Here is a 6,699-nt window from a genome sequence, read left to right as displayed (position 1 = left end):
TCTGTTGGCAATAAGTTGCTCTTCTTCGGAACCCTGGATTTGAGATAGTGCCAAAATTTATGAGGGGATTTTTTAATGAAGTTATTTAAGGTTTCATCTAAGTACTTTTGTTTAGCAGTTTTCGCTGCTATCTTCAACGCGTGAGAAAGTTCGCTAATCTTTCTTGTACAATTGATGAAAGAAGTTCCTTTGTTTCTAAGTTTTCTGAGCCTTGCAATTCTGCGTTTTAAATGTATAATCTCTCTTGATATCCATGGGTTCGTTTTGCGTACGGTTTTTATTTTCTTAGGAATGAATTTTCTGAGACAGTGATCAACATTGGCCCTGAAAAGCACCCATAGGTTATCAGTTGGCATGCTTCCATCGTGGAAACACCGAAGGAATTCTGGGTAAGAGTCTTCTAGGAAGTCAAGAACGCTAACGTCATCGGCATTTGTCCAGTCGTATATTTGAGTCTTTTTCTTTCGCGCTCGCGGCCGGTTATGTAATGTTAATGAACATATGGTTGCTTTGTGATCTGCAATGCCATTGACTGTTTCCCAAGATATTGCGTTATCGGGAATATTGTCGCTTAAGAAGGTGAGGTCTAATATATTGCTGGTTTTCGTGGTTACGCGTGTTGGTGCATGTATAATCTGCTTGAGGCTAAAGTTAAAGGCAATTTCCAGTAGTGCTTCTGCGCAGGACGGATCGGCAGTCCCACCGTCGAGCGTTGCCCAGTCTATTGAGGGTAGGTTATAGTCGCCCGTGAGTATAATTTTATGAGTATCCTGAAGATGACGTTGCATGTAATCAGCCAGTGCATGAAGTACACTGCAATCAGCGTTTGGGGGCCGGTACATAGTTCCTACGAAGAATACAGATTGACCTACAGTAATCTTACACCACAGTGCTTCAATACCATGTACGTCAGGCATGGGCATCGTTGGAATGTCGTCTCTCACCAACCTTGACAGAACGATTTGTTCTCGGAGCATGCATACGAACTGCGTAAAAGGAAGACGCTCTTATTGTGACCCGTGTTATTCGAATAATTTAGACACACTATCGAACATTACACCTGCTGCTGTAAAAGCCAGGATGTTTATAAGATATTGGGCTACATGACAAGCGCGTCTTGCGTATTCGTATAAGGTGCACGCGCACAACACGTTCAATATTTTGTTAAATTGCTATTTTCCATAAGCAAGTGTGCAGCTGTGCTTGAAATCGCATTGCTGTTCCCGTAGCCGACCTTTCTTTCCGTTTTGTTGCTTTAATTTTCTTGCTTGTCTCGCTTGTGTGCGATTTATTTGTCGAGGCAGATTCTATATTCCACTTTTGAGCGTGAACGTTTCCCCTTCAGGCAGCGCACCCTCCAGGCTGGCTGTTACCCTTGACGTATATTGCGTGGCAATAAATTCTCAACAACGACAGCAACGACAATGTTCAGCAATTGCGCAAGATTTCTGTCCGATGCGCCGAAACAAAACGCCACGAAACTGTGTCTATAATTAAAGGAACACCAATATGACTTTCTTTTTCGTTAAGTCAAGGTCCTGAACCTCCAAACGCAAAAAAATAAAAATAAATGCTGGCAAGCGTCAGAGCCCTGAGCGATTCACTATTATGGCTTTTCCACGAACCAGTCTAGCCTTCGTTTGCGAGGGGGAAAAAAAGGTGGGGTGGGGGGTGGTATGTGTTACGACGTCATAACCCAAGAGTTGGTCAGGTGGAAGCAGGACATCACGACGTCCTGGCAATCGCTCCGGGGCATCTGTTATGTCGCTTCTTATTGTGAGTTCCTTCTTACAGCTAGCCCTGGATTGTCAAGGACGCGGTCCCGACTGAAACATTGCAAGCGCGATTCACGCGTTTTGATGCATCTCTTGAGCATTATGATGGCGAACTCTGCAAGCTCTCGATTTCTTCGAGTGTCCTACCCCTCTCCAACCCTCTTCTCCCCGTGGCTGTAATGAGATACCTGGAAGGGCTCGCACCTCAAAGAGCGACAACAGGCCTGCATTGCAAGGTCCCGTTAGGCCGACGCGTAGTAGTCCCGCGAGATGAAAGTTTTTGATAAGCGGCGGCGATGCATAAACAACTCGCCTCCGCGCGCGCGTTTTGAGAGGGAAACGAGCGCAGTCGGCCGCAAGCGCTTTTGAGGGCGCGAGCACGACAACGACGCTGCCAGCGACCTTTTCCTCTTCCTGCGAGGAGGCGCATTCACCGCCGCCGACTCCACCTGGTGCGACGAGGGCGGGAGGCGAGTGCTATGTTTGGCAACACCGGTGCGACGTACCACGTATATACATGTCGCGTTGTCAGAGCCACGCGCACCACACGAGTTTTTCTGTTTTCTTCAACTCCTTTCTTCGTCTTTTGCTAGCGGTGGCAACCCCTCGGGGCGGAGTGGCGCGTTGCCTCCCGGATACGTTATAGGGGACCGTTACCGCGCCGCGCCGTCATCAAGGAGAAGAAAAGTGGAAAGCGTCGGAGCGCAAAGCAAAAGAGGCCGGAATCAAGCCGAAGGAAAGAGGTGGCGGAATGCGCTTGGTATTTCAATGTCGTCTTTCTTTCTTTCTTTCTTTCTTTCTTTCTTAATTTTCGGTGACCCCGCAGACTTTTTCGCTGCCAATACGTGACTTTCCTCGCAACACACTTACCGCGACAACGTTAAGTCGCGGTAAAGAAGAAGAAGAAGAAAAGAAACTTAAGAACAGTGTCTTTCCTCTTCCGCTCCCGAGCAGGAGTTGAGCAAGCGCGGTCCTGCTGGTCAAGGACGCGCTGCTGGCTTGCGATGGCGGAAACAACAGAGGCTGGGCTGCCGCCCCACCGCTGTCGCGGACGACATCGTCAACGCGAAGGAGGTAGAGTTCCTGTATGTGGCTAGCCACATACAGCAAACTCTAGAAGAAGGGACCCTGCAGCGCTTGAACACGACGAGCGATCTCGAAGAGGCGAACGCGACGCCGTCCGACAGTGGACCAGTGGACCCATGTATTATTATTATCACGACGTAGTTGTTAGCGTGCGACGTGGGGAGTGACGTCACTATCATTTCTTATGTAATAGAACCAGCCTAGCAGCTGATTTCGTTGTTGTTTCAGACCCGCGAAGGCGAATATATCCGGTAGCGTTCAAAACATGGCGATTCATCGGCGGTTGATGGGGTTAGCCCAATCTGTGTGACCAGGGAACATTTACAGCGGAAGAAAAAATAGTGTGACGCCATATCCGTAAAAAGCAGAAGTTACGTCATTTTTTATTTCAAGGGTGCGAAAGTTTTTTTGGTGGCCTCTCATTAGAACTGTATTCTTATATGCCCAGCAATACGACTCGATGGTTGTTTCGTGCTTTCAGCGCGGAAAGCGACGCTGCAAAAGGTCAGCCGTACGGGTCTCGCAATTGCACTCTTGCACGGAACATACTTTCTTCGGAAGCCGACGAAAGCTTTCGGGTGTACAGAGCACTTGTGCCATTGTCGGACGACAAGTCCGTTGGCCAGCGCAGCCGCACGAAAACAACTAAAGCAAAACAACACGAGCGCGCCTTTCTACACGCTTGATGATGATGAAGCCTCAATTAATGTCACAAACCCACTACGGGGGACAGGCCACGAATCGGGCGGTAATTTCAAGAGCAGCATTTCATTGCAAGTGATAGCGGCGTCTTATAGTGGGTGCTGAAGAAAAAGGTATTTATTGATAATTAAAAAGTAAAGTAGAGTTGCCTTTTATTTCCTCGCCACACGCATATAAAATTGGTTAGGTGTTTTGTTTTCGTTGAAAGAATCAAACTGTTTCGTTTTAATTAAAACGCTTTTTTTTTTCTTTCCGAGAGTTTGCTCCTTCCTCACATAGTCGCGCTTCAATTGCTGCTCCGATAACCATCCTTGCGGACGCTGGTGACAATTTGTTCTGAACCGCTTTACACCCTAATCTTCGCGACCTATTTGGATCGGGCTTGCCACCGGTATGGGTAGGCAAGGCAAAGTTCAGCATGAATACGAGGAGCAGCAAAGGGGAAAAGACCAGGGGCGGCATGCTTGTTTGATGATTGATTGATTACTGCAACATATTTAACTGATAACTGTAGCGTTAATGTTTCCTGTTTCTCAATTGCGCGTTATTGCTGCAGTGTTATTCACTATGAAGTTGTTTATCCAGCTCTTTTCTTTTCTTTCTTTTTCTTCATTCCAGTTTTTTATCCCGATTACTTTTAGTCGCGGTTGTTTAAAATTTTTGCCGTTTCTTTTCGTTTTTTTTTTGTTTTTCTGTGCACCAGCACCCAGACCTACGCGTTGTTCCTGGAAACAATAAAAAAAAAAAGATTCATTGATCGATCGATAGATGCAGAATTGGACTAAATATGGCCCCAAGCTCGGCTCGCGCCAAGCGACTGAAATGGCCATACATTTTCTTTTTTCTTTTTCTTTCACTGAATTCAGGAGCGACGACCCGTAATGCTTCTTGTCTGCCTCCAGAACCGAGGTTAAGCAGGGACCGGAAGCAGCGCCGAATCATATTCTGAATTCTGGCCTGTTTTTGTTGGACCACAACAGCTGACGTAACCCTGTGGCGATCGTGGATGCGAGCCTGCAATTCGATCGGCCACAGGCACACTTCTGCGCAACAGCCGCGTAGGAGCATGGCTGTCGCAGGTGCGACGCTTTCATTCATTAGAGACTTGACTTGCTTGACTTGGCACCGAGAAGCACGAGACAATTTCGTGCCCTTTTTACGTATTACTAGCTCCAGGTTACAGAACTGTGATATCGGTTTTATTGCCTTAGTTAATGGTTACAGTTACAGAGTTGTAAACTTGATACTTAAATTTTTTGTCAGAACCGCGCCAGCGCTTGGCACAACGCTATAGAGCACCCGACGCGCTATACAGATACGCGACCTCACAGTGACAGGCGCGTATATTTTTGGCCAGCAGCGGCGAGATGCGCAGGAACGCTGCCGCCGCCGTCACATCCGTTGTCACGGAGGGGTGTTTGTCAGAGGCTGCATGTTGCCAACGCCGCACGTGACTCGAATACATAGACTCCGGCCGGCTTCACGGGGTTTGTTGCCTTGAAAGACACCGTCGGAGCGCCTCCCTTAAGGTAATAAATACTAAAGAGGAACATTGTAAGTTAAGCCTCATTAGTAAAAGCAGCCTCCTACAGCAAAACGGAGAAAGCTTGGTATACATAAGTGACCAAAGACGCGAAAACGATGGATATGGGTGGCGACGCCGCTCTGACGTTTCCGTGATATTATTGTGCATACTGAAGATGCAACCTGCATAGGTGGCGAAACGTCGGTACTCCTTTGTTGTTAATTTGTTCAGGCGGAGTAAACCTCTTTTCAATCATGAATTCAACCGTCTTTTGGAAAATTTTTGCGTTTCCTCGCCAGCTCGCCTTGACGTCATGGATTTTGACATGGTGTCTATGCACAAATATAACGCGTCTCTCTCTCTCTCTCTCTCTCTCTCTCTCTCTCTCTCTATATATATATATATATATATATATATATATATATATATATATATATATATATATATATATATATATATATAGTAGGCAAAGAGGGATTCTTCAGGCTACTTTTCAAACGTAAAGAACTTGAGTGGTGCTACAAGGTAAACAGAACAATATTTAATTTCGACAGTTTCGATCGGTGGACCGATCTTCATCAGGGTTTACAATGTATATATATATATATATATATATATATATATATATATATATATATATATATATATATATATATATATATATATATATATATATTCTATCTCAATTCATGGTGGTTCCTTCTTTGGGAAATTTATCATATATACTAGCATGCCTCTCATGTTCGCAGGCTCTAGCACCTACAATTTCAATTACAGTGCCTATATCTCCAAACAAAATTTACATAGCAAAGAGAATCAGCAGCCAACACCGTATCGTTACCGCGTAAATAGCATAAGCTTGTCTATGTTCTCTCTTTTCTCTCTATGGCAGCTGACAACAACGCACCTTCTCCTGCTTTGTTCCGTTGGCTGCGTAGAGTATGGAAGCAGCCAGCTGCCTGTGACTCACACAGTCGACGCCATTCCATTGAGTGCTGCTTTCTGCTCCTGCGCATTCATGCAGCCGAAACGATTGCAGACGCGATGTCTTCAGGAGGCGGCAAGACTGTTGCAGTCACCGATGCCAAGTGCGGCCAAGAGCACGGTGTCGCGTCTTCTAACACGAATACGTGAGGACGTGAAATTCACTCACAAGATATGTCAGTGGATCTGTGCGAAACTCGTGTACTAAACTCTCGCGTGTTCCCACAAGTGCATTAGATTAGACGGCACGTATGTTAATCACACTGCGTGTTGCCTTCGTATTGCCATGTTCGCCTTCCTCTTTCTTTCTTTCTTTTCCTACGTTGATGCTGATGCTTTTGTTCAATGTCGTGCCGTTTTCTTTTCTGCCAACACCTACTAGCATTTAATAAAGGAATCCTGTAATGATGTTCCATGCTTATTTTACTTTTGCTCCTGGATTTGTTGCCTGTTCCGTTAATTCAGTTCCTCGCCCTGTAACTTCGTTTTGTAATAATCCCTCTCATTCAATGTCCCCCTAGGGGCCTGAGAAGTACGTTAAGTAAATAAATAAATAAATAAATAAATAAATAAATAAATAAATAAATAAATAAATATTTGCGACAGCTGGAGTAATGGCCGCAGCTG

At 45.6% G+C, this 6,699-nt stretch overlaps 1 long non-coding RNA gene across 1 annotated transcript; it reads left to right on the top strand.

Moving 5' to 3' along the window:
- Positions 1-4,435: 4,435 nt before the first annotated feature.
- On the top strand, positions 4,436-6,482 carry LOC135900339 (uncharacterized). Its single transcript, XR_010563844.1, has 2 exons — positions 4,436-4,642; positions 5,981-6,482. It is a non-coding gene; the product is annotated as an uncharacterized lncRNA (long non-coding RNA).
- The last annotated feature ends 217 nt before the right edge of the window (positions 6,483-6,699 follow it).

Source organism: Dermacentor albipictus, chromosome 1, assembly GCF_038994185.2.
Source record: "Dermacentor albipictus isolate Rhodes 1998 colony chromosome 1, USDA_Dalb.pri_finalv2, whole genome shotgun sequence".
Taxonomy (NCBI): domain Eukaryota; kingdom Metazoa; phylum Arthropoda; class Arachnida; order Ixodida; family Ixodidae; genus Dermacentor; species Dermacentor albipictus.
Note: the sequence above shows the minus strand (reverse complement) of the source record. Positions and strands in the feature narration are given on the sequence as shown.